This window comes from Rousettus aegyptiacus, unplaced genomic scaffold (genome assembly GCF_014176215.1).
Source record: "Rousettus aegyptiacus isolate mRouAeg1 unplaced genomic scaffold, mRouAeg1.p scaffold_m13_p_7, whole genome shotgun sequence".
Lineage (NCBI taxonomy): Eukaryota > Metazoa > Chordata > Mammalia > Chiroptera > Pteropodidae > Rousettus > Rousettus aegyptiacus.
This window is the reverse complement of record NW_023416310.1, coordinates 99,535,772-99,558,989: the sequence shown is the minus strand read 5'-3', so window position 1 is coordinate 99,558,989 and position 23,218 is coordinate 99,535,772. Positions and strand designations below refer to the sequence as shown.

The 23,218-nt window shown below is 44.7% G+C and overlaps 1 protein-coding gene across 3 annotated transcripts in view; it reads right to left on the bottom strand.

Moving 5' to 3' along the window:
- Positions 1-23,218, bottom strand: part of SPOCK1 (SPARC (osteonectin), cwcv and kazal like domains proteoglycan 1) — a 451,375-nt gene that overhangs the window by 21,107 nt on the left and 407,050 nt on the right. The gene's annotated exons all lie outside the window — the stretch shown is intronic.

Genomic DNA, 23,218 nt, shown 5'->3' with positions numbered 1-23,218 from the left:
CTGATAAAACTTGCTGTTGCAGTTTGCCAGAGAAGATTACATTTTCACTAAACTCATGCCAAGAGATTAACACTCAGGAATAGCTAATGCTCTTAGGCAGAGGCGCCTGGGACACCAGAGGCTCCCAGCAATAGCAGACTCTCAATTCTGTTTTAGCCCAAGGTTTGGATTTGTGGATGTGGAGCGTTTTGCTGGTGTTCTGACACACTGACTTGATTTTCCCATAGATAAATGGATGCCTTCTCCACAGAAGAGTCCTATTTGCAGCCCATCTGTAGCTCTCCAGTTTGCCTTTTAGGTAGGACAGTAACTAGGGCCAAAGGATACTCCTAAGAACAAGGAGAAATCCGACTGGAGGGGGAGAGGGGTGCAGGCTGCCTGAATGTCTCACAGAGTGCTGAGATAAAGCCCGAGGGAACAAATCCCAGAGAAGGGACAATGGTGCAGGGAAGGAGCTGACTGTCCCGTCTCCCTAATTCTGAGTACTGAGAATCTTGACAAGAGCCAGGAAAACCCACAATGGATTTAGTGAACTTTAATAGGTGGAGAGACAGAAATTAAAGACCGAAGGGGCCAAAATCCCAGTAAGTGAACCCCACAACTGTCACTTTTTCCAAAGTCAAAAGCTACAGGAGACAGGCTGTGAAGAAACCAAGCAGAAACAATGTGACACTGTAGAGCCAGCCAAGTTCTGAGTGGCTCCTGCCGCTGACGGGACACAGGTTAAGGCTGGACTCTGCCAGCACAGAGAGAGCCCAGTGAACACCCCAGGCTCTCCCTGGAAGGCATGGGGGTAATGGTGAGTGAGTAGACAGTCACACCACAATGCCTGCTCAGCCTTCAGTGACTGCAGGCTCTCACTGAACTGAGGAGATAAGCCCCCAACTGCCTTGCAAATGGCAGAATCATCTCCAGAAGAAACTAGTGTCACACAGACCCTCCCTTCATCCTGACCATCCTAGTCTGCTTCCAGGCAAGCCCATCTTTCCTTAGCCTGGGGGTTTGGTGTTGAACAGAGGGCCAAACTTTCTGGACCTCAGGCAGGAAAAGTCTGCCCCACCCTCCATCTGAGGAAGGTGAGCAGACCCAGGCGGGTTCTGTGCAAGCTCAGCACTCTCTTTGGAGCTGCTGCCTTCATCCCAGCCGGGATCCAGACCTAAACTCTGCAAAGCGTGGAGTGACTGTGTGGCCACTGTTTAGACCCAAGCTGCCAATGACCCCAAGACGGCTTTGCTTTCAACAACCAGGACGTGACTGTATCAAAACACCAGCCAGGAAATGACTCTGAGAACTGTCTTGACAGGCAGCAGAGTGGAACAGCTCTGGGCCCGCACTGCCTGGGACAAAGCCCAGCTTTACTGGCTGTGGGACTCGAACGGTTTCCTCACCTGTAATCTTAAGATATCACTATGTGACTACAAATTAGACAAGGTATGTAAATTACTTAGCAAGGCACACGGTATACAGTCGTTCCTCAGCATGTGCCAGCTCTGACTTTTACTAACACTACTCTTGTTAATGCTTAAATTGAAGATCGATAGGTCAGCTTCGAGCAAACATCCACAGCATTGAGAGAACCAGTAAAACAAATGCACCTAAACAAAACTGGCTTTGGCCACATAGGAAATAGGTGAAAATGTACCCTTGTGCTAACCAATACAGTCCCCATTAGCCATATGTGGCTATTTACATTTCGATTACTTGAAATTAAAGTTAAAATTTAGTTCCTCAGTTGCGCCCACCCCATTCCACGTGCTCCATAGTCACATGTGGCTAGGGACTCACAGGACAGATAAAGAATATTTCTGTCCTGGCAGAACATCGTGTGGGACAGCATGAGACAACGTTAGCCACCCCTTGGGGGTTTCCGGCTTTCAGAGGTTCGTCATGATGTCCAGACTTCAAGGGTGCGTCTCCGCTCCTTCCCTTCAGTCTGTGAAGACAGACTGAGAAAGGAGATCACAAGCCCACGCAAGTCCAGAACCAGCGTGGTGCTGAGCCACACGCACAGACGAGGGAGGAAGGCGGCGTTGGCTGTGCCCGGGTACCGGGACCGGCCTCGGTCCGAGGCTGCCCAGCTCTAAACGGGACAGGATGTGGTCTGTTTCTCTGAGGGAATGTGATGTGGACTCACTTAAAAATGAAAAATTTTTAATAGCATCTATTTCTTCTCAATTGCCATGCACACCATCTATTCTAAACAGCCCCTAAGCAGAGAAAATTGCCAAGTCAACTTGCAATGGAAATGGATCCTCATTTCACACTGCAGGATGAATTAGTCAGTCATGTTTAACTAAAGCCCAACAGATGTGCTGGTAATCTGTATCTTTAGAAGACTGCTGCCTTTCCCACAGGCTTCCCCAAGTACATAGGCTTTTGATGGTGATAGAACTGGGCACGGGAACCTGGGAAGAGTAAATCTGTCAGTCAGGGAGAAGTCGCAGTGGGGCGCCACTGGCTTGGGCAGAAAAAGATCAGAAAGTCAAAGTGGAGATGGGAGGTACTCCGTTACTGGTCCTTTTCACTCACGGCGTCCTCAACCTAACGGTCCTTAATGAGAATCAGCCACAGCCTGCCTGGAGCGAGAGCCATCCCAGAGAAAAACACAAAGACGACAGCCTGCAGAGAGCTATTTGCTGAGATTTGGTATTCTAGCCACAACAGACAGACTGGCAATGGGAGAAAAATGCTCGTCTTTTAAGATGCCTGTCACAGCCCCCGACAAAGGATTAATGCTTTCAGAAAGGGGACCCAAAGGTTACATCCCATACATTCAGTTCCTTCCTGAGGAAAAGTAATTTTTGTGGGGGAGAAAACTATAAAAAACCACATCCACCTCCCACGCTTGTAGTCTGCCCTGAGGCAGGCCAGTCCCTGGGATTTCTGGACTGGAGTGTCTGGTAGTCTCTCCACTCCGCCTGGTGGGAGAAGCAGGCGCTCAGGCCACCAGTATTGGAATCTTTGGAGGAAAAGATGGTGCTATCTTGGGAGAGGGTTTGGTTCGCTCGTGAAGGCTGGGCCCTGAGCCCCATTGCCACCACGCTGCCTTCCCGAGGGAGAAGCGCCAGCCGACCCTTTGCTCTCTCTCTTTCCACCTGTTCCCTCCTTCCCCCCACCATGGCTTTGGCTCACCTTCGCCTGCTCTCACCTTCCCGATCGTTTCTGCCCAGCATCCTGTTCCTCGATGCGTTCATATTTGCCTTCTTGTTTCTATAAGTTACTCCCCATCTTTCTTACATGACCTCAATCTGCTCCAGTGAGGCTGGGGTCCTGGCAGACCTCCAGTCTCTGCCTCCTGCAGTCCTCAGAAAATGGTCCTGCCACGTACTCGTGCCCTCAGGACCAACACAAGGAACTTGTCCCGAGTTCCTACAAGACTGCCCTGCGTTGTGCCAGCTCCACCGCCTTTATTCCAAGCCCTGTCACCACTGCCTCCCACCGGCACACGGTAACAGGGTCCTAAGTGGTCTCCTGGCTTGCTCTTGTTCTTCACGTTCTCTTCATTCGGCAACCACAGCCATCTGTCTAAAATGGACATTTGATCAAGTTACTTTCCCGCTCGGCTACTTCAGAGGCTCCCAGTCACTTCGGGCAAGTCCAGACTCCATCATGTGACCTGTGGAATCTGGTCCCCGGGGTCGTGCATCCTTTGGTCTGTAGTCTTTTGTCCCGGGCCTCACGCTTCACCCTTACTGTCCTTCCCACACAGTGTTCTGCCTGGAGCACACCTCCTCTCTGTCTTGCTAATGCCGATTTCTCCCGTCAGATCTCTGCTTTAAAGGTACTTCCTCCTAGAAGGTTTCCCTAACCCTCAAACTAGGTCAGTTTTCCTTGCTATGTGCTTCCAGTGCCTTGCTCCTCGGACGGCACCACACCTGGGACGTCTCGCTCCTTGCCCATCTCCCCCTCTCTAGACCACGGCAGTGTAAACATGCCTGAATCTGGCGCCGCCAATGGGGCCAGCATCTTCTGCACTCGGTGCCTGGCATGAAGAATGCTCTCGACACATACTTATGAACTGCGTATAATAACCCTCCTGCTTTTCGTGAACTTTAATTTGTCCATCTTCAAAATGGCATAATAAAGCTTAGCTCGTACCATGATTTTATGCAACAAGAAAATAATAGTAAAACGTAGCTCACAGCTACTGGCATAAATTTATGTCCCACTTCCCACATCCCAGCATTTTATTGCATGCTATTTTCAAAAAAGCCTGAGGAGATATAAAGAACAGCCTCTCTTCTTATGTTGTAGATGGGATGGAAGTCTTAAGAGGTTCCGGTTGCAATATATGTCTACCCTCTCCCAAGCAGAAAAGCTCCGTGATGGAAAAGCTTTCTTAGTACTTACCATAAGGATGGATACATACGAACTATTCGGGTTATATGTATTGAAAGAACACATGAAAGAACACACAGGTTACCACCTCCCAAAGTCTAATAGCTACCAAGTGGCAGAGACGGGGTTTGGATCTAGGCTGTTATCCTGAGCCATCTCCAGGTGCTGGACTAGCCCTTTGCATAGACTGGCGAGAGTCAGTACTGAGACAACTGGTATACTTGGTCCATACCCTGGGCTGGGAAAACTCAAAACCTCAGGCCCTTGCACAGAAAGGAAGATCTGCAGGTGAGGCCACAAGCTGCGAATTAAGGGGACAGACGGGAAGAGGGAGCAGGTTGGGCTCTCGCCTTCATTAGCTTTGGCGTGAGAATAGTGGACCTTCCTAAGGGCTGTGCACAGCCCTCAGCCTTCCTGTTATGCTCCCAGAAGCATGCATCACATGTGAAGCCACTGGGGCTTCATTAGAGAAAAGTATAGCTCCATTGCACATTACTGCAAAATGTGCAAAAAGCAGCTCCCTCCCCCAGGAAAGCACAGCACTCACTCAGGCAGAAAGAGGGCCCAGGTAATTTGGTGTTCTCCCAGCAGACTTTTCCTGTCTGTCTGAAAAATATGAACAAAAATGCTATCGGCAAGTATAAATAAGGCACCTACAGCCTCCGTGGAAGAGAATGGGGTGCTTTTCCCACCTGGAAACCCTCTACCCCCTTGACCTAAGATCCGGAGCTTCGAGGGGCTTTAAGTTAGACTGGATTGGAAGGCAGAGAATATCCAGACGAAGCCAGGCGTGCATCCTGAATAACTGGGCTGGTGGGAGGAGGAAGGATGCACATGGTGCCGTAGGGCAGAATAGTTGTTACAGGCTCACCGCTGCCCCCAGGGAGTTGTGGGAGCTCTGACAGATTAGCTTTGCTCGTGGGGAAGTTGGACAGCCTGGGTATCAGCTACTGATGGGGAGAGAGGATTGCTTCGTAGCTGAATGAGTAACCATAGCCTGGCTCAGCCTATCCCTCGGGCCTCCTCACTCCATCTTCCCTGTTTTCCTTCAGATGAAGCCAAGGGCTAGTGAAGAGCTATTGAAGTTTCAAACTGGGCAGTGATTTTGGAAGGGAACAGACAGGAGCCAGGAAATCCAGCTTCTTTGAAAAGAGCTCCCAAGGGCACTACTGGCCTTCCAAGCTGGGCTCGGCTTCTTGAGGACGGTGAGGGCTGACTGACACTGCAGAGCTCTCTCAGAGGGTTAGACACGGGGAAGGCAAGGGAACGATCGATCGGAGGGGTAAAACAGGCTTAGGAGATGGTATAAAAAGTGGAGGTGAGGACAGTATAGAAATTCGTTATTCAAAGAGGCAGTGTTTAATAAAGTGAGAGTGAGTGAGTGTGTGTGTGTGTGTGTGTGTGGCAAGTCCTCACCAAAACCACATTTGAACACCGAGCTGATGTTTGAAAATGGCAAATTTGACACACAAGCGTCGAAGGATATCTGTAAACCTCTGCTAGGGAACCAATTACTGGAATACTCTTGTAACTCATGGAGCCCTTCAGCTAAAGAGCCAAAGGAGATGAATGCCCACCTTCCATGCAGACCTCTCTCCCTCCCACCCCAGCCTCACTAATGCTTAGCTCAGGGCTCTGGCCCTCCGCAGGTAATTAAAGAGCTGGAGCTCTCTGGAGCAGGCCGGACAGCCTCAGGTATGGCACCCCACCGCGGGGCCCCTCCGCCGGCCTAGGTGCCGCTGTGCACAGTGACGCGATCAGAGCAGCACTAGATGATACACTCAGTGTCTGCTCTGGGCCTCTCTGCTGAGAGGTCGACCTGAGTTTTCTTCAGGGCAGAGACCGGGCGCTGGCAGAGCAGACACAAGATGCCTTCTTGAGCTGCCGTGCCTAGGGTTTCCTGGTCGCCTTTGGGCACATGCGGCTACACCTCCCTGGGGTGCTGGGACGCTCGTGCCAGGGACTATCTAGCACGCGGCAGTACCCCAGTGTCGGGAACATGCGCAGACCCACTGTGGGAGACACATTCCCTGGGAGCCTGCGCAGCCTGCGACGCCCTGAGGAACCAACGTGGGCTCTTCCAAGCTGGAACTCAAATCGGTGAGGGTGGAGTCTGCTTAGCAAAGAGAGTTCCAGGAGCAGTAATCAGACGTTCTGCTTTAAAAGAATCCTGGGTGGCAAGAGAAAGAGCCAAGCCCAGGTGCCAGCCCTGCCATGCTAGCTGAGACTGGACTCGGGACTTTTCCATCCCGTTTCCTCGTTTGTAGGAGGGCGGTAACAGAACTAGCTCGTAGCATCATGGGGAGGACTGAACTAGAATGGACCTAAGTGCTCACCGCTCCGAAGCTGTGGGTTCTCACTATCTGTGTGTGTGGACACAGGGCAGCCTGTGACCCACTGAATGGAAAAGTATGAGCATCAAGATCATGTAGATGGTATTTTCACATAAGACGACCGCCTGAAGCCAACCAGTAAGACAGGAGTCTCCTGTTTTTCAGAGGTTAGGTGATATCTCCAAGGTCTACAGATGGTTAAGTGCCAAAACATAAAAGCCAAGTCTCCTAATGTGAGGTTCCCTGATCAGCACACACAGACAGCCCCAGGTGCCTGCCCGTGCACTTCCGCCCAGTCCCCATCGCGGGCTGAGAGCCTCTTCCACAAGATAGATACAGTTCGTGCACGCGAGTGTGGGGTCAGGACCACGCTCGCTCCCCTGAACACAGACAGTGCTGTGGTTAGGAGTCCCGGCTGCAGGTCTGACAGCCCTGGGTTGAGCACCAGCTCCCAAGTGTACAAGCTGTTTCCCGCATAAGTCACTGCTCTTCTCTAAGCCTGTTTTTTTTCATCTGTAAAATGGGGATGATGACAGTATCAACCTCATGGGCTTGTGATGAGGATTTATTGTGACAAATGAGCTTTCAAAAACCAACAGGCAGCTACCACCTTCTCTGAGGAGCTTCAGGAGCTGGTAGGCTACCCTTGCGAGACTAACAGATAAACTCTCAGCCACACGCAGCGTTAGTGGCAGAAAATGCAACTGGGGCTTCCTGAAGGGATTTTTAAACAATAGAGAAAGTGACCCCTCATTTCTCATTGGAGATCATCCAGCAGAAATTTGAGCCAAGTAATGCCTGCTCAAATTAAATTATATGTAATTCTGTTTCTTTTTTTTTTCTTTTTAGTGCCTAAAACATCAATTTATATGCATGTTCTCTTAGGCTTAGAGAATGCGTCATTTTATGTAAAAACAGGCATGAGCAAAGGAATTAGGGCCCCTTTATTCAGGAGCTTGCTGATAAAGTCCCTCTTAAAAAGCAATCTTCGAAAGAGCTTAAAATACTGACATTAAACTTGGAGGAAGATGAGTTAAACTAATTAATGCTACAACCTACCAGCAAAGATGCATAAACTTCCCTATTAAACCCATTAAGACTATTCTTAGCAACCTGATTTGAAGGGACTTTAATGTTTCCCTTGATTCCAGTGTTAATCTTTCATCTGGAAAAAGAAATACAGCGGGCACCTGCGCAACCTTTGGAAGTGTGCATCAGTGGGGTAACACCTGTCCCCCCTGAATAATCTAGAGCTGGGATGTTAGCTACACGAAATAAGCTTTTGAAGCTTCTGTTAACATCCACAACCTTTTTAACATTCCAGGGTTAAAAAAAATAATAATCGTGTATACAAAATATCAGCTAGAACTGACCAGCCTGGCTTGTGTCTCCCAGGCAGACGGTGTTGCCTACGTGGGAAACCTGGAATAATGGAGTAAGGGTCCCGGAGAAGATGGCGCCGTGATCAGCAGTCTAATTGAAAGGGTTTCATGGCCAGACTCCTTAGGCACCCAAGTAATAAAGACTAAACTGGTGAAATAACAACTGCTATTCTCACCCAAAATCAGGAATGGCAGGAGCCTGGGGACAAGGGGTAGGATACAGGTTCCACCCGGACTACTGAGAGCACTGGGGGTGGCCAGAGTCCTGGGAACCAGGCTGGGCTGCTGATGGTGGATCCCTGTGTGGGGGCATCCCCCCCACCCCCCCACAGAGAAGCAGGCATTCCATTTTTTTAATGTTTGAGGTGAAGTAACTGATGATAATCAGGAAAGGCTTCCAGGAGGAGGAGGCAGGACGTGAGCTAAGGCTCATGTGCCAGGACGACTGAGAAAAGGAGAAGACATTCTAGGCAGGTCTTAGATATAATGAAGAAGCCAATTTGAATGAAGCAAATGTTTGGTATTTAAAGCTGATTTATACTTAAGATCAGCTCTGCTTCAATTAAACACACCAACTTTAGCATGATTAGATCTAATTCTAAATCATAAACACAAAAATCAAATATATATAAATACATGTGTGGATGCATATATAATCATCTGTATATTTGTTTAAAATATTCCAATATATTGCACTATAAATGCTTATGTATATCCCAAGGTTCGTCTTCTGACTGGCTAGTTCCAGGACTGATACATATGCCTGCATCTGCAAGATACAGTGACAGAAATATTTTTTAGGGTACATATAAGATGAATCTCTATTCCTAATTGGCAATTTGCATCCACTTTAATCTGCTCAAATTCAACATCCAAATCTGAGCATTATTAAATGTAATTTAAGTTTCGGTTTTTTACTACTTAAAGAAGCAATATATGCAGATATGTTTTTACCTTTAAACATCGGAAATAAATATACTATTATATATTGGAGCAGAAAGCCACAGAGGATTGATGGAGGACCACGAATGCTAAGCTTGGGATCTGAGATCTGATCCTGACGACCTAGGATGTATGGAACCTAAGATTGTCTCTTTAATTTGGGGCCGAGAGGAGGACATTGCCATACTTCCACTCACAGATTAGGTGGGGGACCAGGAGTAGACTTAGGCCAAATGCAGAGAACCAAGAGCTCCTCCTAGCTCCTCTCCATCACTCCTCCTCCTGCTCGAGAGTGGATGGTGACATAGTTACATGGACTGATTGCCAGGATAGTAGCTCCGCACTCTTCTTGGGGCAAAGGCTCAGCAGTACCTCCAGAGGTGCTGGAGTCTAGGATAGATCGCAGAGGTTAGGGCTAGAGTTAAAAATTCCCAGTTGGAACTAAGGCCAGAACAGAATAGTCGTGGAGGATGCTGGAGCAGACACAGCGTGGCCACTTCACTTTCATGCTTTCATTAATGTATGAGCTCAAGCGGCTGATGATAGTCAGGGAAGGCTTCCAGGAAGAGGCAGGAAAAACTGATGGAAGATCCAGATAAATAAAGCAAGATCTAAGGAAGAATTGCCATCTGAAACCATAAAAGATATCTTAAACTATTCCAAATCTTGGTTTGACTCACTATTCTTCTCACCCTTGAGGTCATCCAACTCACTCTAAATTTTTCTCTGCCCTGGAAGCCTTAGGGCATGGATAGGTATAGTAATTTGACATGAGAAGGTGGCATCCAGGCCCAAGAGAGGTCCTCTGGGCTCAGAGAGAAACTTATGACTGACACAAAGATGAAATAGTAGTTATTATTTCTCCTTCTAGAAACACTACTATATTTGATCAAAATTGCCTGTTTAGAGAGCTACTATCTAACAAGGCGGCATGACATAGCTAGCAATTTCCCTCTTCTCCACCTAAATATAATATATAATCAACAGTGTTAACAGAAAAAAAAATCATAAAAATCATATTCCATTTTCAGTAAAACCTTTAGAAGAGAGATATATTCCCAGCTTTGAACAATACAGCAGAAGCAACCCAGACAGGAGGCAGTGTCCACGTAGGCCAATTAAAAAAAAAAAATCAAAAATATGCTTCAGATGGGCAAAGGGCTCCTCCTAAAGTGACAGACCAATATTTCCTGTTCAGCAAGAACTAAGAGATCCGGAGGAAAGAACAGCACAGGTCAAGCAGATGCTGTGCAGGAAGCAAAACAACATGAGGCGAGAAAGAGTGAAGCGGCCTAGGGCCAGCAGGGCTCAGAAAATGCCCACGGAATTGTTCTTCCCGGAGCCAGGGGCCTGGAGACAGGGCGAGCACAGCTGATGAGAGGAGCCTTCTTGGGCCTGATCTGTTTCACAGAAACAGAAAAGCTGGGAGACATGGAGCAGCCGTTTCAGCTGGAAGCCATCCGGCACTGGCGACGCACGGAAGCGGAGTACTTTTGGATCGTGAAGTCCACAGAGCTAGACACGGGCTCCTCACCTTCCTTCTCCAAGACTCCCTTTTGAATAGGTAGACCAGTGAGGTCTAACTTATTTGTATACACATGCGCACGCACACATGCGCACGCACACACACATCCGTATGAAAAACTGTGGAACGGAGAAGCAAAACAACTACAGAACACAGAAAAATGGAAAATGTGAAAAGGTGTGCCTAGTGTAACACCATGAACTAAAATTAAACAATCACATTTGAAGAAAAAATGGTACACAAGACTTCAGAGAAGAGATGAAGAGACAACAGAGGAGATGGTATGGGAGCATTTAAGCCCCAAAAAAGGAGCAAAAAGAAATCCCCAAATCATCATTAAAATTAAGCCAGACTGGAAGAAGCACAAGGGAGAACAGGCACTGTGGAAAACTCAGGAAGACAGAAGGATGCCAAAAATGAGAAGGGTGAACACCGTGAAGAGGAAATAGAGAAGGGATTACAAAGGATAAGAAAGTAAATCATGGCCACAGAGAAGAGGCAGAGGAATTCCCGCATGTGCAAAATTGAAGCCTCTGAAGAAAGAAAACAACTGAACAGGACAAATATTTAAAATATAATTCATTAAACTATTCCCGAAATAAGAGTTAAATGAACATATGGAGAAGACACAGCATTAGCCTCTGATAATCAGCCTAGAATGGCCCATACTGGGATCTGTCCCAATGAAGTTACTGGATTTTAAAATAAAGAAATATTGACAGAGTAGCAGAAAAGAAAGTAACTTATGAGAGAAAAAAGAAATAAGGCTGCCCTCAGACTGTGAAACAGCAATATTCCAAGCCAGAATCCAGTAGAACAATGTCTATAAGACAGTCAAGAAAAGAAAATTGAACCAAGGCCTTTATATCCATCTGAGCTACCTTTGAAAGATGAATAATACAGAAAACCTAACTTCATATAGATTATGACAGACACAACAACAAAGTGATTCAGGAAGGTTGCTAGATATTTTGACTCCAAAATTCCACTTTGGGACTATTATCTACAAAATGCACATACACACATTTGAAGTAACAACATATGTAAGGTTATCCATTACAGTACTATTTGAAATAGCAAATTTGCTGGCCTGAGACAGCAAAGTGGCCAGAGGAAGTTTGCTGGATAAATCAATAAATGAACAAATGAACGAACAAATGCAATGCAAGGCAGTAGACCCGAAGTGGGAAATACTCCAGTGATACCACCTCAAGAAATAATTCACATGTTACATCAATTATAGGACATCTATATGGTAGAAAACTGGACAGCTATTGGATGATATGTGAGGATCTCCAATATATATTAAGGAAAAAAAAACAAAGTGAAGTGCAGAACAGTATGTGTCACGTGCAACTCTCTGTTTTAAAGGGGGAGAAACAATCTGTATTTGTGTTTACTTCTACGTTCATCAAAAACCCCTTCCAGGATATGTATAAAATTAATAACGGCTTCTGTTTTGTGCAGAGGTAGAAGCTGGACAGATTGCAGACAAGAATAGGAGGAAGAATTCCTGCATTGCTTTTTGGTTGTGATGTAAATGAATGCGTCTCTTCAAAAAAGTGAAGTCTCTTTCCTTTACCTGTCTGCCCACTAAACCACATGCTTCCTCACCACAGGACCCTGTGTCCCATTCACTCAGTTGTCCCCCCAGCACTGAGCTCAAGGCCTGAGACAGCAAAGTGGCCAGAGGAGGTTTGCTGAATAAATCAATAGATGAACAAATGAATGAACAAATGCAATGCAAGGCAGTAGACCCAAAGTGGGAAATACTCCAGTGATACCACCTCAAGAGACCTGTTAGCTGTCTAACTCAGACAGTTTGCACCAATCCATCAGTTCGAATGCCACATGCTAACATTTTTCTTTCTAACCCAAAGGGGAAAAATAATCCCTAAACGCGGGGATTTTTTAATCAACACAGTCTGTGCGCTGTTCCCCATCCTGCCCCGTGACCTTGGGCAAGTCTAAATCTAATACCAGCATTCCCTGACTCAGGTACTCTGGGGGATGCAGAGATGATTAAGACATAGCCCTGGCCTGGTGCTCGGCCTCTCCTCTCCTTATTTGTAAAAGGAGAACGTTTTCTCTCCACAGAGCTGGTGGAATTTCAATGATGAAGACCTCAGCTGTTTTCTCTTCCTGAATGCTCTTTCCTGGAGAACCAAGGCTCGGTTCAAATGTGTCCATCTGTTGAATCCTCTCACCCAGGCAAATTTCACTGGCACCCGGCGTGTCCCCAGGGGACTACTTGCAGTTTCATTTTTTTGTGCTGTGTCACAACCTGTTGCCCTTCCGGACCCTGAGAGCCAATGCGACAAGGATTCTGCAGCAGTCACATCTGCACTTACCCCCGGTTCTGACAGAGTGTCTGGTTAAAAGTAGGAGCCGATATGTGTTTGCAGAGGCACAAAGCAAATATGAATACTTTGAGCTAAGTGAAAACACTGTTCCCACCTCCATAAATGCACCAAGAATAAACATGACAAACAGGTAACATATAAGAAAGTGGCTGGTGTGTGCCTTTGAGGGTGAGGGGGAGAGTTATAACCAGGGCCAAGACAACTTCCAGCTAAAAGGAGACTGGACGTGGGTGGGGGCAGAGGCAAGGAGAAATACACGTGTGCCAACTCTATGACGCTGACTACACAGAGAGACGCACTGTCTCAGTGACATGCCTGAGGGCTGGTCCTATCACCTCTACCTTTGAGAACACCAAAGTCTAGGGAGGTTAGGGGTCTTGCCCATTCTCACCTCCAAAATCACAAGTCATTGAAATGCCAAATGCAGTACTGGAAGCTGGAGTCAAATGGCTCCAGCCCATGCACCTCACCGCCCTCACCCCATGCTGATTTGCTTATGGGAAGGATGGCCTCATTCTCTGACCTCAGACATCTTGACTCCGCCGCTCAAGAAAAGGAATGAGCAGAAAGCCTGGCAGCCCTTGAGTTCAGGGTTCCATGGGTTGAAAGCAGGCCCACGGGCTTACATACTGGTGCTAGCCCTCCTGCTAATGCCTCAGTCATCCTGGTGGTGGCCAGGGGCCCCTCAGATCTCATTTTCATATTTCTTTCCACACACCTGGCTTGTCTCAGTACTGGCTTTTCATCCCTGTCTGGATAGTTACCACTAAGTAATTTAGTTTATCTGTGTCTCTGCAAGTTTATTTGGAAACCATGGAACACTGCTTACAAAAAATTAAGCTTCATTTTCTTTAAGCATTCAGCCGACAGCGCAGGCAGGAGGTGGTGATTTGGAGGTAACTGGCTTATGCATATGTAAACATGATGCATTTAGCAAATTATGTAGACTTCACACTTCAGAGGACTGAAGAAAACAAAGGTCCCTTCCCAGGAAACTTTAGTGCAATAGAGTCATTCTGAAAGGAATACAGAATTATCGGTTTGTAGAAAGAGTTGAACTCAGATACAAATGGAAAATAATGGTTTACAACATGGACCACGGGATGGAGCATAAGCAGAATTTGAATAAGTCTAATTTTAAGTGGTGTTAAGGCACCTCTAAGGACTTCAAAGAATTATAGCCCATAATATGCCTTGAGATTGAATTCACGGTATAACCTCGTCCCTTCAAACTCAATTCCACTGTGACTCCTCAGGCTTCACCGAATTCCCCAGCATGTTTTTCTCCTTGGCACTAGAGAGAGAATTCTAGGTTTACCTTGAGCTCAAAAAACATTGCAATAGTTAAAGCATCCCTGCAAACTATTACATAGCTTTTCCATTCTCCACGAAGACTTGTTGCCTCAGTCCCTTCTAATATGTCATCAGCAAGGAACTGGACTGAAAATGGAGTCTTAAGTATCACTCCACAAGGGCATCCTTACAAGCCAGCAATGTGGACTTTAGAACTCATAGACAGGTCAGGTTAGAGTGTTGGGCTCGAGGGTCTCTAGGGGAGGCGGCACTTATCTGGAGGCATGGCATCCAGGAGGCCTCTAATTCACAGGGCTTACAGGGCCAGCTGTTGGCTATCAGAGACAGGTGGCTCCAGCATAGCTCAGCCTGTGTTACAGTCATCAGTACTGGCACCACTAGTGATGATATATCCCAAGAGCTGCCATATATTAAATACCTACTATTGCCAAGAACCATGCTAGCTCTTGGCCAACCTTTTATTTATTTATTTATTTCATTTAATCTGGTGATAACGTGTCAGAGTCTTTACTATTATTTCTATCTTACTGCAGTGGAAAGTGAAGTTAGGGTGGGTAAGCGACTTTTTTCCTGGCTGCCACTAAGTGTTTATTACATGACAGGTGCTGTATACATAAGCATGATCTCACAGCATCATCACATCCATGCTCTGTGAGGTAGGGAGCTTCATTAATGTCCATTTCCCAGGCTATGAAGCAGGAGGAAGTTACATCGCATTTCTCCATCAGGCTAATAAATGGTGAAGCTGGGAGCCACATTCAGGTCACGGCCACGTCTGTCCTGCTGTGTCCTGCATTCTCACCCTTTGGAAAGCGGTCCCCAATGCCAGAAAATGCAGAGGAAAAGCCAGGGAAGGAGCATCTTGGCCATGCAGAAGTCATGCTGGTCTCTGGGACTCGATATGTCCCCTTCTTCCCTAGCTTCTTTCCAAACACTACACACACACACACACACACACACACACACACAGTTCCAAGTGATAGACCTGTAAACCTTCACGACTACTCTTTATTTACAGGCGTTATTATCATTCTCGTTTTATAGCTGTGGGAACTGAAGCTTGGAGCAGTTTTGTCAACTACTTAAATTCAGCAAAATATTAAGTAGCAGGGTCAGGGTTTCCACCAAGGCTGTCTGACTCCGGGCCCTGTACCCTTAGCCAGGAGGCCCTACAATAGTTAATCTAATAATTAGAGCCATGGTATTGATGGCTCAAGAACTGGCCTAATTAAGATTCTGTCTCAGGATAAGGAACACACATGGAAAGTTATGACCCTTTAGTAGATTTTATGTGAGAGTTAAGTCAACCAAGCACAGATGGCTGCAAAGATTTAGCTGTACTATTACAAACAACTCTAATGCTTAAAACACTGAAAAAAAAAGGAATAGAAGCAAATGTCCAATAATAAGGATTAAATTATGGTTCACAAATATGTTAGAAAACTGAGAAGCCTTTATAAAGTACAACGAAATAGGGTATTATGACATAGGAAAATGTTTATGATGTACTACGTAAACAAAAGCAGAATACAAAAGCATCTATGCTTTCGCCTCGCTTTTTTAACATGAAATGGGAAGCGTGAACATGTGGAGAGTGAAAGCAAGTGACAGAGGGACCAAGAGGCGGAGAGGAGAAAATATACAGGAAAAGTTAAGAGGTTCTGTTTTGCGGGAGGATTGTCATTATTGCTTTTCTTCTCTTCCTTGTGTTCTAATTGCCTCCAATCAACGCGTATCCATTATTTTCTGATTTTTAAAGAGTTTTTCTTCAGGCCTAAGAATGTGTATGTAGGTGAGGGTAAGATAAAAACAGTCCAGAGGCTCAGAAAAGCTTGCTGGAGACCAAAGCAGAATCTCCCACCATTCCAAAGTGGAATGTGTAGATGTTTCCAGAAAAGGGTTTCATGGGGTAATTCACTTGGCATTGAATAATCTTTCTTTGGTGACTTGCACTGCAGAATCCCATGTAAAAGCGAGTTCTTTTACATTTGCTTAACCTGGAGGTTCCTAGATTTATATGACCACAGAACACTTTTGTGTGTAGGACATAGTATCTTGCAATTCTGAGGAACCCAGTTTGAAAAATGTTTGCTTAAAAATTGTTGTTTATTCATCTCTATAATCCGTGCATAACCCAGATGCCAACCTCTCCCTCCCAGGAATCCCCTTTTCTCTAACACTTGTGACATTGATGAGTTTTTTCCTCTCAGTGACCCCCAGAAATACTTTCAGAATTTAAGTAAAAGAGAAAGAAATAGAATTGAGCCCCTTTATCCATTTCATTCTCTCTCTCTGCCCCCTGCTCAACTGTATGGTGACAGACAGAAACTAGACTTGTGGTGGTAAGCATGATATAGTACATACAGATGTCAATTTATAATGTTGCATGCCCGAAACTCATGTGTTATAAACCAGTGTTAACACAATAAAACATTTAAAAAAACATATTCTAATTTCTTTTAGACATGGGACACCTGGCTCTGTAGAAATCATCTGAGTCGAAATACCTTTTTTGAGATACATGAGCCCCGCCCACTCTCCCCACCCCCCCGGTTTTTTTTCAGTGCTGTTGTTGCTAACACAAATGCTATCCCTGAGTGGTATACTTCTTTTCTGAGAACTTGTTTGGAGCCACACCAGCAAGCCTGAGTACTACTCAGAGGAGGTCAGCAGGTGGCTGAGACAGTGGTGGCCTGACATGGTGGAATAGCGTGCGTGCGTGGGGGGGGGGGCAGGGGGCAGAATAGTGGCTCGAATTATGTGGGTTCCTTGTTGAACCCAGCTTTCCTTGGCCATGTGGTCTCCAGTGAGGGTATGGCCTACAGACAACAGGTTCACATGTATGTCCTTGCTAGTCTATGGGTGGGGTCTCAAGGCATTGAGATTTGGGGTCTTCCTGTAATGTGGCCTCGGACATAATTTACCAGCCAATTAAACCTACGGTTTCCAGATTATAAGTGCCCAAGATAGAGGGAGAAGAGAGACACCTTAGTTCTCTCTATCTGGAAAAGGGCCTTTGTGTGTCAACATGCATGAGATCACTGCCCATAATAGAATATGTACACAGCCGAAACTCATTAATCCAATTTTCTATCTCGAGGGATAAAAGTCCTGATAGGAACAAATTCCTAAGAGGGTCAGAATACATCATCTTCTATTAGTTTGTTTTCCTTTTTTATCTTGCGTAATGATGTGAGAATCCCCAGTGAGTCCGACAGAAACCACCCATCTCCCTCACAGTGGTTATTCTACATGCAGCAAGGGCCCTACCAAGAAAGCCTGGCAGGGGAGCAGAGGCCAAATTCATCTGGAGGTGGCTTCTCCAAAATGGATGATTCTGATCCTAAGAAAGCAGGCTGGGGATGATTTCAAAAAGTCTCTGTGGGTGAAAGTCAATTGTGAAAGCCTCGTTTTTCTGCTTTCACCAAGGGGCACCTTAAGTAGCTATGGAACCGTGGTTCTCATGTTAGTCTTGGGAAAGATACAGCAGTCTGCTTTTTAAAGAGCAGGGCGCAGGTGACAGTGTCCATAACGTTCATGCTCACATCCAGGTCGCTTCCCCCTGAGAGTCTCCGCTCCCAAATGGGAGGCAGGAAAAGCCTTGAAACCTGCTGGGAAGAACAGGCAGGGCCCAGAGGTCCTGTTTGGGATGCCGCCGCCCCCTTGCCAGATCTCAGTGGGGGAAAAAAATGGGGTCTGTTTGTTTGTGGGCACACATGCGGATGTGAGGGACCGCAGAGGAGCCGAGTCCTGTCCCACCTCTGCGCTCACATGCCACAGGCTGGCAGATCGGTTATGGGCCCTGTGTGGCCCGAGCCTCCGGAAGCACAAGGGGTGAGGGAGACAACAATCGGGTTGTTTCTTAATGCCTCCAGGCCCAGACACCATTCCAAAGGCCCTGGCACTGAACTGGATGACATATGGCTTGGAAGGGAATCCAGCCAGGACTGAGGGATATGGAGGGAAGGAGATAAAACATCCTCATCCTAGACCCAAGATCTAGAGTCTGAAAGGTGCTCATATTGAAGTGGCTAGCGTCAGGCAGGCCGGTGTCACTGCTGGAAGGGAAAGAATCTAAGGCAGAGCAGTGTTGTGGTCAGGATGTGGGTGCCCCTCCAGAATAAGGCCACTCTGGATTGCAGAACCAGACCACTACTGAATGCCTGTGCATCTGGTCGGGACTTTTACAAATGCGGACATCATTCAGAACCTGCTGTGCTCTCTCTGTGAGCTGATATGGTACCCACGTGGGTACTGGCCAAACAGGATGCCCACCTGCCACAAAGATTAAATGATGGTCATGCAATGACTCAGACATGAGCATAGCACCTGGCAGGTGTTGAACAAGTCAGGCATTCTTAGAACACTCACTCTCTGCCGTACTTACTTAGAACTCTGCACAAGTGAGGCGTTAAAGAGACAATACATTCATAAGTTTGAATTTAAATGGCATTTCCAAAATAAGCAGACTTAGAAATCCATGGAAAACAAGTTCATACCCAAACCAGAAACCAGATTAGAAGGACTTAGGAAAATCAGATAGATCAGTTAATATCCACTGGTGTCTACCAGCTGTAACAGGAAGAAGTTACCTAGTTCTCACATAGTTTTGAACACAGGGGTCTGGTATGCTTTGCTAGACTTCAGGAAAGAAGCCAACTAACCAACCTTGAGGTTAAAACTTAGACAAAGGAAAGACTGCTCAGGCACCAAACGAGGCTGCCTAGGACCCAAACTGAAAGGGAACAAAAGAATCAGAACACCTAGCCCAAGATGGTCCCATGGAGGCAGTAGTGTTAGTCTGCCCTGAGGGAGGTCCAAGGAGAGAAACTGGGAGTGCAGGGGCTTAGTTTAGGCTATACCTTGAACCAGACCTGTGTGCTCAAGCACACCTGGGGTGCTAAGGTGCTGGGGAGCTGTGGCCCCTCCTGCTGACTCTGACAGGTCCACGAGGCCCTAAATCGTGTTGCGGCATAGATACTTCTCCTCCTGCTCTTCCACTGGCGTCACTGACTAGCAGAAAGAAGGAATGGGAAAAGGAGAAGCCTCACTCCCCAGTGCTCTGCGTGAGCTGGTCTGTGACTGACGCGCTCAGGGTTTCCCACTGCCGACCTGAAGGCAGGGGGAAGGCTCCCCGGGGTGGGGAGCAAAACAGAGTCAACATGGACCAGAGGAGGGAGTGCATGTGCTTTTCGGCTCTAAGTCTGTCTCTTCACCAGACCACAAAGATCTTGGCAGTTACAGACACAGTTATATTCATGTCTCTCTTCCAATGGCACCTTGATATGACAGGAGCGTCATATGAAGTTGCTACTGGTGACCAATTAAGGGAGGCTGAGGCTGCCATTCCTGCTTCTTCTCTAAGACAAATTCCAAGGGAAACGTTTAAATGATTTAAAAAGTCACAAAAGAAAACTAGGATCAAGAGTATATATATTATTCCTAACACCAAGCTCTGCGTGTGTGTGTGCAAAAATAATGTATAAGGAGTTTTTTCACTCAAATCATTTTTTAAATGTATTATCATACATATTGCAAACAATCTTTAGACAGAATCTGGAAACAATAGATGATCCTATAAAAGTAATAACTTAATGGATATTTTAAGGAACATCATAATGGGATCATTCAACAAATGGAATCATGACATTTGTTATTTTAAAAGAAAAAACATGGCAAAAAGTTAAAGCTTCACCTTACAAAACATATCAATGTAAGTTTCACATGGATTAAAGGCTTCACGTAAAAAAAAAAAAAAACAGTACTAGTTACTAGAAAATGAATAAAGGAGGACACTGCATATATCAAATCAAGAAAAGAAATATCAATGTTAATAAAAGTGAGTATATAAATGAAAGGTTAATCCTCATTCAAGGACTTGCCATAGCCCCATGCTGTGGAAGAGAGCACTGTTATCAGCCAGCCACGATCTCACCAAATTGTCACCAAAACAAGCTAAGCCTGAAACATCTGCAAATTACAACTCAACTTAAAGGCCCCCAAAGCCTGTAAGAAAACCTCTAGCTTTCACTGCCCTGTGCCGGCTTTAGCCTAGAACAGTGGTTCTCAACCAGGGCCAATTTTATAACCCAGGGACATTTGGAAAAGTCTGGAGACACTTGGCTATCACAACTGCCACAGTACTACTAGCATCTAATAGGTAGAGGCCAGGGATGCTGTTAATATCTCACAATTCACAGGACAGTCCCACAGCAAAGAATTATCTGACCCAAAGTGTCAGTAGTGTCAAAGTTAAGAAACTCTGACATGGAACAGAAAAGCGAGTTACTCTAGTATTCATGACTGACAGAGTGATGGACAGAGGTGACAGAGAAGAAGAAACAAACACAGGTCCAACCCTCAGTGTTAGCAAGGTAGAGTGGGATCTCACTGGGTAAATTCCTATTGTAAGCTGCACACATCTTTATTTTGCATATATTTGTAATTTGCGGCTGCTTTCACTTCCTCTCATGCTGTCCACTCCCTCTAGCACACTTTAGAGTGATTACGAATATTCACAACCCTTAGAAAGGTATAATGATGGCCTGTTAAATATATAGAGATAATGTATGGATCCGCGCATCCAGCGAGAGTGGGGACCAATGAGACAAACCACCCACCTTCCTGTCAGAAGCACTCAGCCTCTTCTCCTTCTGTTTTTTTCCCCCCACAATTTCTTTTAGAGGTATATTTTATTCACTTTTCTTCTCTTTATTATCCAAATGTATATTAGACTATTTTGAATGTATATTTTATCTTATTTACAATTGTCACCTTCCTTTTTTCCAAAATGTATATTTGAATCATTTTTAAAATGAAATATTACGAACAACTCAGTTATTATAAATGATATTCAAAAGACAAGTTGAAAAACACTTTGCTAAAAGGCAGTCAATATTCTTAATATATAAAGAGTTATTTCAAATCAATAGGAAACCATTAAAAATATAATTTAAAAAATGACAATGAGTATGAACAAATGGTCTAGTCAAAGAGCTACAAATAGCAATAAACACACCCCAAAAGAGCATTAGACTTCAATACTCACACAAAAAAAATGTAAATGAAAATAATGAAATACTAGAGTACACCTATAAAATTGGCAAACGTTAAAAATGTAACTGCTACTATACACTGCTGGGCTGGAATGTGAGTGTAAATGATCCAATTTTCCTGAAAATCATTTTGATGATGAGTAATTAAAAAAAAAACAAATAACTAGTTTAGAATTGTACATGTGATACTTGCTTCTGCAGAAAGCTTATAAAATATTGAAAAGCACAAAAACGAAAATCAGAATCTCCTAGCACTTCGATGCTTGAAAAACAAACACGTGAGTGTGTGTACCATATTGTACATATAGTTTGGTGTGTTGCTTTTTTCACTTAGTATTGCCTTTGAGCATGATCCTAGGTCATTCTCTTTTCTTTAAAAAATGTTAATTTTTGATTGTATAACATGTCATATGGATGTATTTGTATAATAAACCATCCCCCTCCTATTGGACATGTAGATCTTTCATTATTATTATTTTTTGTCTATCATAAACAGTGCTGTAAAAATATCATTGTGACTTAATATTTTATGTATCTTCGGTAATTGCTATTTGTCTAGGTTGTTCTCAGAATGAAAGCAAAACAAAGACATCGTGAGACAAACAAAAAATGAGATGCTTTGCCACACACAGGCCTTCATTACAGGAATTTCCAAAGGATGCACTTTAGACAGAAGGACAGCGGCTCCAGACAGACCTTCTGAAGTGAAAAAAGGATGATGAACAAAGAAAAGGCAACTATGTGGGTAAAACTACACAAATATTAACTGTATAAAACAACGATGACATGATGACATCTCAGAAGTTAAAAGAATGTAGAGAGGGAAGGGGTGGGGGGAGGGGGAAGGTAAACAGGGTAAAGGGGGTCAAATATTTGGTGACAGGAAGAAATCAAACTACGGGAGGTGAACACAATGTAAATAACTAATATATATATATACATATTTATATTTATATTTATATATATATGCGTTACTGTTAAAATGTACACCTGAAACTTACCAGATTTCATTAACTAATGTCACCATAAAACAATAAATTAAAAAAAAAAGAATGTAGAACTCAAACATGTACCAACAGTAGCATGAGAGTCCTAAGGTTCCTCTTTGTATTGTCTGGGAGGAAGGTGAAGATACTGATTGAGTTTAGATTCTGATACGTAAAATACGCATGTCAAATTTTCAGGATTAATCACTAATAGAACAGAAACGGAGTGACTAGCTTCAAAACTGATGGACAAAAAACATATAAATTAGAATAAAAATAGTCCAAAAGGAGAAAAAAGAGAAACATGGAAAAGGCAAAACAAATAAAAAGCAGAAAATATTCATCAGAGAGTGGAGTTACCATAAATATATGTGGGTTGAGATAAAGTTAAAATAAAGATAACACACGACGAAAAACTAACCCCAGCTATTTGCTGTTAACGGACAACTAAAAGATAAAGAAAGGATGAATGCAAAAAGATATTTTAAAAAGATATACTAAAAGAGCTGATGAAGCTATCGTATCAGAAACACTGGAATTCTTAATTATCAAAATTTAAAGCATCACACCTGAAAATAAAGAGAGCACAACAAGAGGCTCCCATTGTCAGGAAAACAGCCCTCCTCAATGCGTACAAACTTAAGGTGCTTTGTACAGTTCAGGTGTGCATCAAAGAAAACAGTATAAAGCATGCAGAAGGAACTGTAACAGAATATATTTACAACTTCAAGTTAGGGAAGGATTTTTTTAAGAAAGCCCCGAAAGTGCAAACAATAGGAAAAGTGAAAAATTGGGTAGTATTAAATTAACCATGTCCACGTAATAAAAGATACCACAAAGAGAGGACAAAGCAGCAGCCCACACACTGGGAGAGGATATCTGGAGCACACAGCAGAACAAAGATGAGTCTTAGAATAGAAGAATACCATTCCTCTAAATAAGAAAAAGACACGTCGATACAAAAATCAAGAAAAGACCTG